General features: G+C 36.2%; 1 protein-coding gene across 10 annotated transcripts in view; it reads left to right on the top strand.

Moving 5' to 3' along the window:
- Positions 1-3,736: 3,736 nt before the first annotated feature.
- TANK (TRAF family member associated NFKB activator) overlaps positions 3,737-17,865 on the top strand; it is a 77,429-nt gene continuing 63,300 nt past the window's right edge. For 3 of the 10 annotated variants that reach the window (XM_074215865.1, XM_074215860.1, XM_074215854.1), the window contains exon 1: positions 3,737-3,880. The gene's annotated coding sequence lies outside the window, so the exon portion shown is untranslated. Of the gene's footprint in view, positions 3,881-14,093; positions 14,483-14,921; positions 15,045-15,084; positions 17,797-17,865 lie in introns of those variants that run through there. The other 7 variants (XM_074215863.1, XM_074215856.1, XM_074215853.1 and 4 more) reach the window with 6 other exon arrangements.

Below are 17,865 nucleotides of genomic sequence, written 5' to 3'. Positions count from 1 at the left end.
CTTCTTTGATAATGAAGGACAAGAACCAACCAACATTCTAATAGAGGCGTCAAGAAGGACATATATAAATAGGCACAGTATAAAAATAAAGTAAATAAATAAAATAAAAGTAATTAGACAAAATAGAGTTTAGGAAAGAGAACATAGCATTTAAGGGACTAAGGACTGGCTTCATGCAGAAGACACTGTTTAAACTACATCTTAGAAGAGAGGAACTCTGGGGTAACAGGAAAGGAGGAGAGCATTCCAGACATGCAGGACTTCCAGTGCAGAAATGGAGACAAGAGATGGGGGTATCAAGTGAGAGGAAAAAAGGTAATTTAACCACACTGCAGCTGTAAGAAATCAGACTCCTTATGCATTTATAGAGGAGGTAAAAATAACACTATAACTAGAATAGACAGCAAAATCAGATGAATTTTGCTGTAGGGAATATATATGCTGGATGCAAAACAATTGCGAAGGAATTGAGAGATCTGTTCACAAGATATGTATATACATATATGTGTGTGTGTGTGTGTGTGTGTGTGTGTGTGTGTGTATTTACAACCATGGGCCAGAATCTTCCCCTTCCTAGAAGCTGGCTCAAGTCCTGAATTCACACATCGGAAGGACCCTCTTCTCTTCCTCTCTATAGCCACTGAGATTTCTGTGAGAAGCTCCATTTGAGAAAGATGCTAGGCCATCTCTATCTTTTTTCCTTTCAAGTTATATTCCTAGCTTTCCCTACCATGCCCTGCTATTTTTTTGGCTTCCTTTCACTGTTTTGTCTTCCCCCATTAGAATGGAAGCTCCTTGAGTGTGTTACTTGTTTCTGTACTCCTGATGCAAGGTGCTTAGCACACAATAAAAGGAATTAGGTGCTGTGGTGGGAAGCACTAGGAAGAATTGAGTTCAAATTTGAACTGAGACACTTACTTACCCTTCAAGTCCCTTAACTCTGCTTGCCTCCATTTCCTCATCTGTAAAAAGAGCTGGATAAGTAAATGGCAAACCCACCAGTATCTCTGCCAAGAAAATTCTAAATGGGTCACAGTTCACAGTTTAAGTGACTTGCCCAGGGTCACACAACTAGTAGGAGCAAGTGCCTGAAGTTGGATTTGAACTCCTGTCCTATAGACTCCAAGACCATGCTCTATACATTGCGTCACCTAGCTGCCCTCCTAGAATATTTCAGTTTCTTAAAAGACATAACACCTGAAAAAGGTTGGTCTAACCATTCGGAGGAAAAAGCAAATGATGATTACATACCTAATGTTCAGATTATGACTTGTAATTAGAAGAACAATCTTTAAAAAAAAGTCTATTATTGTGTGTGTGTGTGTGTGTGTGTCTGTGTGTGTGTGTCTGTGTGTGTGTGTGTGTGTGTGTATGTGGGATTGCCATCAAACAAGTACAGCCTCCACAGTCAACAAGCATTTATTTTGCACCTACAATACAAAAGTTATTGTACTTGCCACGGGCATAGAAAAGAAAACAATCCCTATACAGGCAGATGAAGAATAATAAACTTATATGTGTGATAAGAAGATTGGCCAATGAGAGCCAGGTCCATGAAGCATGTGCAGATATTTCCGTTCTAGTTCCAGCATAAACAACCATGTGGAAAGTTGGGGAGAGTCTATTTCCAATCATGGAAGGATGAATGACTCAGGAGGTGCTGAGTTGGAATTGATCTCTCATACAGGAGGCATAACCTTATAGTCTCTCATTCTCTTTTTCTTCCTTGTGACAAGAACTTCCAACTTTGGGGGGGGCTGCCATGTGTCCCATCTAACCACTTACTAGGTGTCCATAAACATATAGAACCCCTGTTTCTTTAGTTTGTCCTACCTGAGTTTTTGCAAATGACTATTCCAAGATTAAATTATCCAGGCAGGACCTTCTAGATCCTGAGGTTCTATTCCATAGCTATCAGAGGTTCTAGCTATGATCAGAATCAGCAGAAGAGTCCATTAGAGCAATAGTGACTGATTACAGAGGAAGCACCTACAGAAGACTGTGGAAAGACCTAGTCACCGGAATAATGACAACTGAGTGACAACTTCAAGAACTGTTATCCATTGTCATGGAGAAAAGTGTCAAATATGAACTCCAGAAAGGCATTGGGACTCAGAAACCAGCAGAGATCTACCTAGAGGGAATCCCTCTACAAAGAAAGAAAAGGATTCACAATAAAGAGGAACTGTGAGTTATTTCCTTTCCCCTATATTCCTTACATATGCGCTTTAATAGCTTTGTATTTGTTTTTGAATGCCACAGCCTTCAATGGGTTCTTATATATACAAGGGAGAGGTTCCCATGACTCACTTTTCAGTTTGATCTGTGTTATTAGCATTTTCAACTGTCATTTTTAAGTCTGAACAATGGGTAATTCAAATCCTGATTTGTAGTATTTACTGATTTCTAAGGTAAGTTCACACTGAAAATTGAACATTGAACTCTGAGCAATGAAAAGTGGGCTTCAGCTCATGTATGTCTTTATATTGGTCTTTATGTATACATTCCATTTAAAGTGTCTCTAAAAGTCTAAGTTTAAAGTGCCTTAAATGGCACTAAGACTTTGGGAATGTCTGTATATATGTATGTATATATATTTATAAATATAAAATTTTGTACAGATATGGTAAATGATTTGGACCCAGAATTAGGAGGAAAGCAAGAATTGTACTGGGGAAATTGTAAAGTTCTTTTTATGATCCCCAAACTTCTCCAGAAACAATGGTTTATCTTTAATAACAATATTCTCCTGGTATCATTGAATGTTGTGAGGTGCAACTACAAAAAACTAGCATAAAGGATACAAAAATATCTATAATTGAAAATGAAGATGAGCTGATCTGTGAGAGTGAAAAATAGCCACAAGGCAACCTCTATGCTGCATAGGTGTTTTAAAGTCAGTAGAAAGCAAGGAAAGCATGTTGAGTGAACCCCTGTGGCAAATTCACAGAAAATAAGAGCAAGAGGTGAATAAGTTGCATAGTGATCTGCAAAACTGAAGGGAACATCTACATCAGAAAGCTCATTTGAGTAGTTGAATTCAAAGGTATAGCCCAGATTCTCTGAAACTGGAAATAAATCAGTTATTCTTAAGATGGTGCCAGCAGGAGAAGAGCAAGACAAAGTCATTTCACTCTCTCTCTCAGGATATATCAAAGTCAGAACTAAGTCCCCAAAGCGGTACAAATAAGAAAGTTTATCTTCTGGGTAGACAAGTATCTCCAATGCCAGAAAAGAGACAAACTGACCTTTAAATGCTTCTTAGGAAATTAATCTTTACTAGGGTCCTTCTGGACATACTTTCCATATCAAGGACGGAGGAATAAAAGTTCAAGGCAAATTTTGCTAATATTTGAATGTTTACTAACTAGTTTCTGTCCTACCTTGAAGACTGAATTCATTACTTCTCAAATTAATTATTTCTGAAAATAATGATTTAGAAATGATTTTAAAAGTGTTTTATGAAGAGAGGGGAGATTTAAAAAATGTCATTCAATATATTTTGATTTGCAACTTTTTTGAAATTTTGTGATATGCCTTAATACAACAATAAGTTTTATTTACAATAAATGTCTTTGAATTGTAGAAGGAAGTTAGCTAGAGCTACAGGCAGGGTGGTTTGCAAAATATCTTCTGGTAGACTTTGTTCATTTCAATATTTTGCAGGGATTGGCTGTTAGTAGCTGCAAATAAGGAAGTCTTTAAGTTAGGGGATTTCTCAGTGGAAGTTCCCAGATAAGATACTTGCTAGACTCAGGACCGTTTCACTGTAGACTGCATTTTGAAAACCTGGTGACAAAGCTTTCAGACTACATAATTGCCTAAATATTTAAAGAAGAATAATCTATGACTCAGAAATAATCAAGAGGTTTCTAATAAGGTAATGAAAAGCTTTTGTGCCTGTTGATTGTCAATTATTAATTAGTATATAAAATTAAATGACAGCATATCTATTTTAACTACTCTCTAGCTTGTGTTAAAAGTATAATGTATGACCTAAATCTATAATCCCTCCATGTCTGAGAGACTCCCTTGCCAACAAAGGAAATTTGGTTATTGTAAGGAATTCAAGAAGAAATGAAAAATAATGTTATTATTTTTTTAAATTGTTCTTTTTTTTAGCTTTCCAACGAGTAAAACTATGTGAATTTCTGGTTTTATTTAAAATTATTTCTCTTTAGCTCAACTCTGGAATGTAGGCCTTTTATAGTGATAAAATTTATTATAAAATATTTTAGAACAAAAGACCAAATACACATAAAATTTGTACAGTAGTTGATTTACTATTTCTTCTTGGGATAATAAAATATGGCTTGCAGTTTTTCTTTTCTTTTTGCTGAAATTTGATGGATTAATTCTAAACTACAGAATTCCCATGCCATTGTGAGCTTGGCTTAGATATTTTCCATTTTAGGGAAACCATATGCTTGTCAATCATACTTTACTCTGAAGTATTAACACACTAATCAGCTAAACTCTTTTTTAGTTCGTCTTAGATTATTTTAATTCACTTTATTGTAGGACACTAGCCCAATACTGGGAAAGTTCACTTTTTTTATCTTTGTAATCAAATGTTGATCCTATGGATTATACTAGAACCTTGGAAATAAAGCTGAGACAAGTGGATAGATCAGGAAACAAATGAAGCATGAAATACAGGCCACCTAGTGTTTGAAGACATGGCTACAGTAAGAGGTTGGGACAAATATTTACCCTTTTATAAAAAGTACCCCTCATTATTTTATATAAGTGATTATATATGTAAAGCAGATTAATTATTACCAGACTTACTGATATATTATCTTTTCTAAGTGATATATAGCTTCAAAGTATGAATAGTTTTGATTTTTATTGCTTAGTAATGTACTAAATATAGTGCCATATTACTATGCATTAAGAGCTCAAAATAGATTGGCTGATGATGAATGACCAAAAGGTTTAATTAATGATTCCTTATCTTCCTCTTGAATTATTAAATTTTCCCCAGATATTTCTGGGAAAGATTAGCAGGAACTGGATTAATTGTGCAATTTATATGCTACAGTTATCTACAATGTAAAGATGAAATTAGTAAATAATACTCCACAAAAAAATAGATGTTTCTCTTGGAGAGTATGATGGGTCCTTGCTTTGGCAGTAGATAAATAAAATTGGATAGTCTGATGTTTATCATAGGAAGGCAGAGTTGGTTAATGAAAAGAAGGGAGAATGATACAAAGCTTTAGAAAAGCAAGGCACTCAAATAGGAGTTCTATTTTTCCTGTGTCAGCTATAGCAAGTTCATCTGAAACTTTGATGGCTAATCATGAGCAATACATAGTTGTATGATTCATTAAAGAAGCATTTGCTGAATATATTCATTGCTGTCCAATAAGCTGTTTTGATTTTGTATTTTCAAGTGCAAAGTTTCACAATAATGAAAAATGAGAATTTTAATATACATGGACAGTTGTTCCATTTGTCAGAAATCTGAATTTAGGGAAAAAAATAATAAAAAAACCCCAACACTAAAAAAATCCAAACTAGGTAACCAGTGCTCATTTGCATAATAAAAGGAGTCTTCACTTTAGGAAGCTATGTACCAAAGTATTACTGTATCTTGACTTAAATATGTATCTTTTTTTAGATAGATATAGCTATAGATATGGATATAGAGATACATAAGCATGTAGACACACAGAGCCATAAATAATCCTCAAAAAACAACAAAGAAAGTCATTAGGACCTACAAAAGGCCTATACAAACACTCCCAGAGAACAAAGTAGTTTCAATTAAGGAGATGGAGGAAGAAGAATGTAGAAGACCAAAAAACTTAGTTCAGTGCTATTTAAAGAACAAATGAAATTAGGCTAAAATTTCAGCTGAAATTACAATGAAAGTAATAGTCAAATATATTATTTTACTTACAAAATAATGACAAAAGCCATTTTTCTAGAGAATAGATATAAAATCATCACTTGAGATGATATTGTTAATGAAATTTTACACATGACAATTTGGCTGTAAGAACAAATGCTTCATTCATAATTCCTTCCATTCTGAATCTACAGCAGATGTTTGTGAACTGATTTCTTCTTGCCTCCAAACTCATATTGAGATCACCAAATAAATTATCTATTAGTCTTGTAAATTTCTTCAGAAATTATCAGTCCAAGTATTATTTTAACAGGTCTGACATCATTTCCAGAAAGCAAAGTAATTCTACTCATTCACCTGAATAAGATTGTAGTGGCAAGCAGATATAGTTCCAAATGTGGATCATCAAAAATGTCTGGTTTAAGTAAGAAAGAACTTGTTATACAATCCTATTTCACATCAATTATGAAAAAGGTGAATCTTTATCTGTTACAACCTTTTTTTCTGAGGAAGCCTGTTTAAAAATATGTAATTCTTTTGAAAGACTGGCTACCAGATGATGAGCTTATAGCCCAGTTCCTAGTCATGGTGAGGACGAATCCCATGAAGGATTTAAACTCCATTCTTTAAAGGGCTTGATTGGATTTAGAATAGTTTACCCTTAAGGAATTGATTGTAAGAAGTAATTTTTTAAAACTCCTGTATAACATATTACATCATCATAGGGGGAAGGGGAAATTTTGTTTGAGAATAATTTCCACTACTCTGATATTACTTAAGACTACAGATTACCCAAGAACAGAGGCATGTTGGTAAATGTTTAACAAGCAGCTGTGGGGGAAGGGAAAGGAAAGGGAACCATAAATTTAACACACTTCTAAATTTAATCTGCATTGTTAACACTTTCTTAGGTCTAGAGCCAAAACAAGGAATCAAGCCCTAGTTTGTAGCAGTTTGCTGATTTCTGAGGTGTAAATGCTCATTGAAAAATTAATTAACAATGAGCTCTCAGCTCTATAACTAGTTAGAACTGACTTCAGCATAACCATGCCCATGAACTTTGCTTTGTCCCAGGGTGACCCATTTGTATATATCATCCAATAATAGAGCTATGAAGAAGCTATTATTTAATTTATATTCTACAAGTAGAATGTAAATTCTTAAGGGTAGAAACTTTTTTGATTTTATCTTTTTCATCATCATCAGAACTCAATGTAGTGTCAAGCACATTGCTCTCAATATTTATGGTTAAGACTGTGTGTGTATATAAATATATATATAAACACATATACATACATACATATAATATCTAATCTAACTAAATATGTTTAGAATTTGTTTTAAATATTATATGTATTATTATAATATGTTATATTATATATTATAAATACATATATATGTATATGGAGAGAGTCAGAGACAGAGACAGAGGGAAAGAGAGAGAGAGACTCAGATAAAGCTCAAATAACCAGGCAAGAAATGGAGAAAAGGGTGTAAAATGTATATGGTCTTTTCATTAGTAAATATACAGGGTCACAGTGAATTAGGGGAGAGTCTATTATATAGCTGAAAAGGAGATGGGAGGCAACTTCTAGCAAGGTTATCCTCATTTTATTGGGAAAAGATGTTTTATGGAAAAGAGTCAGGACAACCCCTTTACCAGAATCACAGAATCTCTGAGATGGAAGTTACTTCAGGGAGAGGCCAACTTAGTCCAAGGACCAAACAGTCATCAAACAAAGTGGGTTGAAGCTTTTCAAACTGAAGAGATAAACAAAAATACTGTCTTAAGGTCTCTTCAGACCTCCTCAGTAAAAGAGGGAGATTTGTTGCCTAAGACTTTTTGTCATAATGTACTAACCAGTAAGGATTTGGTTCTCTTTAAAGTAAATTAGAATATAAGTGAACATTGCTCTGGAAACAAAAAGCCTCTTTAACGCGTGATGAAACTGAAACCCAAACTCAGGGAGGTTAAGGGACTTGTTAAATGTCACACAGTTGTAAGTAGTTGTGAGTGAAGATTTGACCCAATCTCTGACTAGGAGGAAGTAATTCACTTTAGGATTGTACTTAAATTGAGAAAGGGAAACTCCAAAAAATTCAGTAAACAAAGAAAAGGCTAAATTTTCTGGTAAGCCCTCCCAGTTATAGTTTCCTGTCATATTAATCCTTGTAAATATAGATATAAATATTTTTCATACTATAAAAGAACATAATATCAATTTAAATACTAGTCAATCTCTTAACCCACTCAGGTATTTGCCCTACGTTAATATGGAGATAAAAGGTGGCGCCAAGATAATTTTCAGAGGTAAAAATACATCTCTACTAGACAAAATGAAAAGTTGATGAATTTATCTCCCATATGCTTTCTGTAATCTCTTGGCTCTCCCTCATAATTTTTCAAAGCTTCCTATTTTATTCACAACCTAGCCCTTTCTTTCTTATACCACCCCAGACAATCACCTCACCTTCTTACATACACACACACACACACACACACACACACACACACATACAATCATTTTGCTGAATTTTGCCTGGACAATAGCTTGACCTTCTTTATATCTTTTTATTTAAAAAAAAAAGTTGCTACTCTGGAAAAATTTCTAATAGACCTAGCAGAAAGAATTGCCTGGAAGGCAATACTCTGGATTCTGGTCCTAGCTCTGCCCCTAAACCAGTTTAAATCATAAGACTTCTCTTAGCCTCAGTTGAATAATCTGTGAAATGAAGTACTTAGGCTGGATCAAGGGTTCTTAATCTTTTAGTATGCCATGAATCCCTTTGACAATCTGGTAAAGCTCCATAGATCAAAGAATAATGTTTTTATTAAATGCACAAAATGAAATGTGAATAGAAACCAATTCTATTGAAATAGTTAACAAAATATTTTCTTTTAAAATTCATGGACTCTATATTAATAATCCCGGTTGCTGTTTCAGTCCTTTGTGACCATACTTGAGATTTTCTTCTCAAAGGTAATGGAGTGGTTTGCCTTTTCCTTTTCTAACTCATTCTGCAGATGAGAAAAACGGGGGCAACAGGGTTAAGTGACTTGCCCCTAGACATACAACTAATAAGTGTTTAAGGCTGAATCTGAACTCAGGTCTTCTGTTGCTCTAGGAATTGTACCAACTAGCTACCTTCTATAATGCCAGTAGAGGATGTCTAAAGCTTCTTGAAACTCTTAACATTGCACGATCATCTGAATATGAATGTCAGGGTCATCAGAATCTTATGTATTTTTAACTTGATATTTTAGCCTGCACATCCAACAAAGACACTAAAGATCATTTAGCCTAATTATTTTCTAATTGAGGAAACATACTCAGAAAGGGTGAGCATCTTATTCAATGCCACATGAGAAATGTGACAAGGTGCAGAATATGATACTCAGGTCCTTGACTCCAAATAGTTTTGGTTTGCTCTTTCCACTTTCCTCTTTCCAAACTTCTTTTCAAATCTTGATGCCTCTTTAAGAGCAGGATTTTAAAAAAGAATAGTTCATGAGGAAATGGTCCCCTCCACCTTGGACTCCATTTTATTGGACAAATTCTAGACATTATGAAGTAACCTTTTTTTTAATACCCTCCTCACCCTGATTTCTCTCCTTTCTCCCTGATCTTTCTGCTCTAATTTGTGAATGAAGTTTTTCATAGGATTATTAAATTGAATCCCATTTGGTCCCTGGAAACTCCTTTTGTAGAGGGACACAAGCCAGTCTTGCTAACTCCTTCAATCCTCACTCAGCTCTGCTCTAGAGTCTCAGGATCTCTCCACCATAAACCTCCTTCTTCCCTGAGCCACAGACTCTTCTGCTTTGTTTTATGTATTGTATCCCCCCACTTTAACCTCTTTCTCTCCTTTTTCTTGTACAGTGTTCCAAAAGTCTTAAAAGCTTAATATTCTTAGAGCTTAGCATAATGTCTGGTGGATAGTAAAGGCTCAATCAATACTCTATATATGGTACTCTGTACTTCAAAACTTGTCTGTTTTTTTATAAGGAATAAAATCTTGATTATAGTTCCATATATTCCAAATTTACATAATCTGAGGCCTCCAGTAAAATGACTGCATTTTTCTTGGTGTTTTTCACTATGGTCTTCTGCTCTATAGTTCAAAGTGTGTCTAAAAGCCACTATGAGATGATATTTTTAAAGTGGTTTGATATCAATGAACAAATATAAATGAAGGGTACCATGCAAGAGACACTATGCTGGGTAATTTGGGAAAGAAAAAAGTAGAATTTTTCATTTCCCACTCTTTCAATAATTTCATTAAGAGAGATATAAAGCACTTAGACATGAATAGTTTTAAGACAAAGAACTGTTTTATGTGGGTGACACCGACAAATGTAATAGGAATTTGGGGTGGGGGATGAATGAATCAACAAAACTTTGTGGAAAACAATCAGCAGAATTTGGAAAGGCAGAAAAACAACAGGAGATTTCTTTTAGTTTGGGTTTTTTTTTCATTTTAAAGATTTATTTTGAGTTTTATAATTTTTCCCCCTAATCTTACTTCCCTCCCCCACCCCCCACAGAAGGCAATTTGCCAGTCTTTACATTGTTTTCATGGTATACAATGATCCAAATTGAATGTGATGAGAAAGAAATCATATCCTTAAGGAAGAAACAAAAAATATAAGAGATAACAAGATCAGACAATAAGATATTTTTTTTTCTAAATTAAAGGTAATAATCCTTGCTCTGTTCAACCTAAACAATTCTTTCTCTGGATACAGATGGTATTCTCCATCAAAGAGAGCCCCAAATTGTCCCTGATTGTTGTACTGATGGAATGAGCAAGTCCATCGAGGTTGATCATCACCCCCTATGTTGCTTGCTCAGAATCAGTTCATGCAAATCCCTCCAAGCTTCCCTGAATTCCCATACCTCTTGGTTTCTAATAGAACAATAGTGTTCCATAACATACTATACCACAGTTTGTTAAGCCATTCCCCATTTAAAGGACATTCACTTTATTTCCAGTTCTTTGCCACCACAAACAAGGCTGCTATGAATATTTCTATACAAGCGATGTTTTTACTGTCTTTCATCATCTCTTCAGGGTATAGACCCAGTAGTAGTAGTATTGCTGGATCAAAGGGTATGCGTATTTTTGTTGCCCTTTGGGCATAGTTCCAAACTGCTCTCCAGAAAGGTTGTATGAGTTCATAGCTCCACCAACAATGTATTAGTGTCCCAGATTTCCCAAATCCCTTCCAACAGTGATCCTTTCTGGTCATATTGGCCAATCTGAGAAGTGTGAGATGGTACCTCAGAGATGCTTTAATTTGCATTTCTCTAATGAGTAATGATTTAGAGCAATTTTTCATGACTGGAACGCTTTGATTTCCTCAGCTATAAATTGCCTTTACACATCCTTTGACCATTTGTCAATTGGGGATAGCTCATTTTTTTTTAAAAATTGACTCAGTTCTCTGTATATTTTAGAAATGAGTCCTTTGTCAGAAATACTAGTTGTAAAAATTGTTTCCCAGTTTACTACATTTCTTTTGATCTTGCTTATAGTGGTTTTGTCTGTGCAAAAGCTTTTTAATTTAATGTAATCAAAATCATCTAGTTTGTTTTTAGTGACGTTCTTCATTTCTTCCTTGGTCATAAACTTCCCATCCCATAGATCTGACGGGTAAACTACTCCTTGATCTTCTAGTATGTTTATAATAATTTTTTTTTAATATCTAAATCCTGTATCCATTTGGATCTTATCTTGGTATAGTGTGTGAGGTGTTGGTCTAATCTAAGTTTCTTAGATGCTAACTTCCAATTTTCTCAGTAGTTTGTCTTTTGAAGAGAGAGGTTTTTATCCCAATAGCTGAACTCTTTGAGTTTATCAAACAGCAGATTACTATACTCATCTCCTGTTAATCTATTCCACTGGTCCAGCACTCTATTTCTTAGCCAATACCAGACAGTTTTGATGACTGATGCTTTATAATTTTAGATCTGGTAGGTCTAAATCACCTTCTTTTGCACTTTCATTGAATCCCTGGAAATTCTTGACTTTTTATTTCTCCATATGAATTTACTTAAAATTTTTTCTAGTTCATTAATTTTTTGGAATTTTGATTGGTAGGGCACTAAACAGGTAGTTTAGTTTTGGTAGAATTGTCATTTTTATTATATTAGCTCAACCTATCCATGAGCAGTTGATGTTTGCCCAGTTATTTAAATCTGATTTTATTTGTGTGAGAAGAGTTTTGTAATCATTTTCAAAAAGTTTCCAAGTCTGTCTAGGCAAATAGACTCCCAGGTATTTCATATTGTCTGAGGTTACTTTGAATGGGATTTCTCTTTCTAGCTTTTCCTGCTGTATCTTGCTAGTCATTTTTAGAAAAGTTGAGGATTTATGAGGGTTTATTTTATATCCTTTGACTATGATAAAGTTGCTAATTGTTTCCAGTAGTTTTTTGGATGATTTTTTTGGGATTCTCTAGGTAGACCATCATGTCATCTGCAAAGAGTGAGAGTTTTGTTTCTTCCTTCCCAATTCTACTTCCTTCAATTTCTTTTTCTTCTCTTATTGCTGAAGCTAACATTTCTAATACACTATTGAGTAGTAGTGGTGATAATGGGCATCATTGTTTCACCCCTGATCTTATTGGGAATGCCTCTAGCCTATCCCCATTGAATATAATGCTTGTTGATGGTTTTATTTATTTATTTTCCCATTTATTTATTTAGATATTTATTATTCTAAGAAACAGTCCATTTATTCCTACACTCTCTAGTGTTTTTAGTAGGAATGGGTGCTGTATTTTGTCAAAAGCTTTTTCAGCATCTGTTGATATGATCATATGATTTCCTGATAGGTTTATTATTGATACAATTAATTATACTAACAGTTTTCCTAATATTGAGCCAACCCTGCATTCCTGGGATAAACCCTACTTGATCATAATGTATTATCCTAGTGATAACTTGAACAATAAGGGACTTTTAAAAATCAGCTAGTGCCTTGTAATCTCTTTGGAAGCATAATAGATTTTTGGTCTCTTAGAGGGCAAGTCACTTCTGTGCATGTGTATGTTTAACAAGATGAGCTTCTTCTAGCAATCACAGAGAAGAGAGCAAATGCCTTTAGGAAAATCAGAGAACCCAGTAGTTTTTCTACTTTCCTGAAGCAAATCCAGGGCAAGGGGGAAGATGGGCCTTGTTGGGAACAAGGTAGACAGTACCTGTAGCTCAGGAAGCCTAGAGTTAAAGGCATAAGACCCATCTTCCTCAAGGGAGTGGCTCTTCTTCACCTTATAACTCTAAAAATTAAAACAAAAATCATTCATTATGGCTTCCAAAAAATTTTTCATTCATCTGTTCCTTTGCTTTTCCTCCTCACAATGACTTTATGGGATAAGTAGTATAAGATATAGTAGAATAGTTATACTATAGCATATAAATAGTAAAGATACTATAACATTGTCTAACTCTGATACTCTAATTTCTGATCAAAAATTGTTTCATCATCCTCTAATAGAGATTTACAAGTCTGAATGTTATCCTCTGCCCTCCTCAAGCTCTGTGTCTCTCCAGTTGCAAATGTGAAGGCAGTCTCTATCTGTGTGAAACAGCCTAGAACTCCTCTAATTGCATCTGCATGTTTAGGCTTTCACAGTTGTGTAAACAATCAGAGTTAAATACCATCCTGAGAAGGCAGGAAACTGTTTGCCTATCTCTATAGGAGGCTGAATAAATTCTTAACCATGACATTTTGGAAAAGGAGAAATCCCAAAGTTTTATATACATATATGTATATATATTCAGATATGGATCTGATAACAACATAAAATATCAAGTCAGAGAAGAGGAGAAGACGGTAGTTCTGGTGCTAATTGGATCTTTCAATTCTAACAAAGAACTTATGGATGGGTTAGAGAATCATAAAGTAATCAATGACACCTTTATGTACTAATGTATAACCTGATTGGTTAACTGTCAAAATCTTAGGAGCCTTTGTGAAATTTCTATAAATATTGTTTCCTCATGAAGCTCTTGTTTTGTATCTTTAATGAGACCATTCACCCATGATTTTGGTAAGATCCCAGAGAGTAAAATTTCATGGATAAAACTAACTTTTTATTTCATTTATAGCCTAAGAAAATTATGGTTGACAATAAATAATATGTGTTATAGATATTATATTACAATATATAAGAGGCATAGATATTTATACTATAAGCATAAGTATTACAGATACAATACTATTACATACAAGTAGTATAGATACACTATAACATGTAAGTAGTACAGATATACTATAACATGTTAGTATAGCTATTTATACTATAACATAAGTCTTATATAGATATTCTGCTATAACATATAAGTAGTATAGATATTATACTACCACACAAGTAATCTAAATGTTACGGTATGATAAGTAAGTAGTATATTTATGCTATACCGTAAGTATTAGATTGGATGCTGTATATACACTGTCACACAAGTAGCCCTGGTATGATCCTGGGGTCTGTGAGTAGTCCAGGTAGTCCAGATGAGGAAGCCTCAGGAGTGGCGCCACTCCTCCCAGTCTTCCTTCCGCCCGGCCCCGGCTCCTGGAGCATGCTCGGCGTCCCGCACCCTCCGTAGGTGATAGAAGGAGGTTAGTCCCCTGCCCCTTTTTCTCTATTTTATAGGCCTGATCGTTTGAATATGGCTTAGTGGAGAGAGCACTGACTTTGGAGTCAGGAGGACGGGAGTTGGAATCCAGCGTCAGGCCGGCCCTTGGGCGCGTGCCCGGGCCCAGCTGGCCCCGGGGGAGACCGTGGGGCAGCCGGCACAGCACCCCGCGGCCCCGGCGGCCCGCGCCGCCCCTGGCCCGGCCTTCGCCCGGGCCGCGCGCCCGCGGGGGCCGGCTGCCCGCCGCACGGGGGGCCTGTCTGCTTGGCAGACTGCGGCCGGGCCGGGGGGCGCCTCACCCTCCAGTCTCCCGGGCCCCAGCCTGAGGAGGAGAATGCGCCGGTCGGGGCGCCGACTCAGGGGGTCCCCGCACATCTGCGGAGGCTGCGGGGGTGCGTCCGTGAACCAGGCGGGACGCGCCCTCCGGGGGTGCCCGGCTCACCAGGCGGCGCCCTGGGCGCACAAGGGGTTAAGGACGCGGCTCCCGGGAGCTGCCCTCTGACCTGGAACCGAAAGCGGCTTCCGGTGATGCCGAGCCCCGGACCGTGAGTGCGCTGCGCGGCCCAGCCCGCGGGGGGGGGCGGGGGCGGCTGTGTACCATCCAGTTGTCTGGTTATACACGCACACGCACACAGTCTCTGTCTCTCCGCACTTTGTTCCTTGCACACTCTTACTGTCTCCTGCACTCACTGGCACTCAGGATCACAGACATCCTATCCCTTATTATCTCACACTTTGTGCCACCTCACTGCCCCTCATTCACGTACCATACTCACCATCTCTCCGTTTCTCACTCTCATACTCTCCCTCCTGTCTCAAACACAATATTTTCCCTCTCACAATCACACCGTCTCTCACACATAAGCACACTCACACAGTAGGAAAGAGAATTAAATTAAACTAGAAGCAGGTCCCTCTCCTTAACTAACCTCTTCCTCAGTTTCTCCAGCTGGGCAATGGGCATAAGAAAGCCCTATTGGAGCAATGAGGTCCATCATTTATTAAGGGAAAAAGCAAAATTTTGTTGAAATGGGGGTATGTTTTATTGATTCAGTGCCTGCTTTCATTAACTGTACCTAGCTCCCAGGGTTGTCTCAATTGATATTGAGATAGCATTTGTAAAACTTGCTCAGCATATTACCTGACCCATAGTAGACACCTTAAATGCTTATTCTCCCCAGCCATGCTTTAACGTTAAATATAATTTTACAATTACAGGAAATTATTGACCAAACCACAAGTTTCTAGGTATTGTGTTTAACAGTCAGACATAAGACCTGTGAATTCACTGATAAGAAACTCTGATTAAGGAAGTTTTCCAACAACGCAGGTTAGCACCTCATAGACAGCTTAATCTTAAAAGAGTTATCCAGAGTAGAGGTGTCAAATACACAGCTCACTTGGCCATGTCAAAGGACCCGGATTAAAATGTAACTCAGAAATATTTAACAAAATAAGTAACAATTCAAATGGGACATAGATGATGTTAATATGTGATTTTCTAAATATATTTAGCCCCTAGGGCATTTATGTATTGGATCAGTGGCCCCTACTTCTATTTGAGTTTGAAGCCACTGGCATAGAGCTCAGGAGAAGTTAAGTGACAAGTGATCACAGAGCCAGTATTTGTCAGAATTGGAATTTGCACACATGTAGTTAATATACTCTGAATCTTAATAAGTTTTAAAATATTGTGAATAGCCTTGCTACCATATTGCCTTTCCTTGGCTTTCACACAGGTCTTGTGAGGTGTTACCACAACTTATGTGGTAAAGAAAAACTCATGAAAGGTTGAATCAATGAATTGATGGCAAGTTCTGAAAAGGAAACCCATCAGAATCTTGATACATTAGTGTTAATTGTTCCATCATATTGCTGATTTGGTCTATAAAATTTACTATTAGCCAAGAATTTGAAAGAATAAAAGTAATAATACTAACCAAGGGTTAAAGAAATCTGTGAACATAATTAAGTTGAAGAAAAATTAACTGCTCCTATAATGGCACATTTTAATTAACAAAAAGTACAAAAACATTGCTACTTAAAAGTTTCCTTTATCTCATAGAAGCTTTTGACAGCATGTCACATGTAAGGAAGGAGGTGTAATAAAGTGCCAAACAAAATTTACAATGAGAAAGAATAAGATGGTTCTCTTGCTCAGCACAGATCAGAGATTTCAAGGGGGAAATGACAAGAAAGAATTTTCATTAAGATGCAGAAAAATTATTTATCAAAAACATGAATGTAATTTATTTAAGTAAATCCAAATTAGTGAAGAAGTAATTCTCATGGGACAGCAGAAGTGGACTAATAGGAAGAAAAATGTGAGGGGTCTGGGTCATTTTCATTTCTCTTGAGAATGAAAGGAAAAGGACTTAAATATATTATGGAGAGACAAGATGATTCTTCACTTAATAGTCTTTTCTTTTCTTTTGTAAGCAATATTATATAAGTATAGCTTATGTCAAAAATTGTGCCTCTACATAGTAGGACCCAAAAGAAACCAAGAATGAAACTCCTAGTAAAAGTACCAGTTTCATTTGCTTTACAATATTATAAGGGAAATTTTATCATTGAGATCACTGCTAAGACTTTCCACCATAGCAGTAAATTACCATAGTAAATTACCATAGATTTTCAAAGTGTGTGGTAGAGAAAACACCCTACAAAGGCCATGCCATTATCTTACAGCCACCATGGCACTGAACTCATGATGTTATTTTGAAACACCAAGGTAGGACTGGGAATTGAAGGAAAAAAGCATTCAATCAGGACAATATTTCTTCATTCTCAAGAATGAAATCTCCCTGAGGGCAGTAATTGTTTGCTGTTTTGCCTCTTATTCCCTCCCCAGCATATAATAGAGGCTTGGTAAGAACTTGCTTATTGATTGATTAGCCAGTCAACTGACATTTATAAATAAATAAAGTGCTAGTCATTGTGTTGAAAGTTGGAAATACAAAAGCCCACCCTTAGGGAGGTCACATTAGAAACCTGTTGTACATTGCTTTGGGTATTGGGGGGCAAACATTTCTTGGGAAGCAGAACCGTTTGTGAGAAAACTTCTTTTTTACCTTGACAAATGATTAATCCTACAATTTTTGCTCACTTTGAAAATGATCACAGGAAACAGACTCTGTAATTCAGCATTTGATATCCAGTGAATTATGGGATGTATCAGAGAGAAGTCAGAAAGAAATGTTGATTACAGAAAATGAACAGCTCTCATATGACTGAGTATCAACTAACAGAAGTTGGCTGTGGGCTAAGCAGACCATTTGGACAGTTTTCTTTATGGTATAGTAATAGAATACATATACTTCTGCTGACATGACTGAATGGCAATGCTCTTATAAAAGAGAAACA

This window comes from Macrotis lagotis, chromosome 1 (genome assembly GCF_037893015.1).
Source record: "Macrotis lagotis isolate mMagLag1 chromosome 1, bilby.v1.9.chrom.fasta, whole genome shotgun sequence".
Lineage (NCBI taxonomy): Eukaryota > Metazoa > Chordata > Mammalia > Peramelemorphia > Peramelidae > Macrotis > Macrotis lagotis.
Note: the sequence above shows the minus strand (reverse complement) of the source record. Positions and strands in the feature narration are given on the sequence as shown.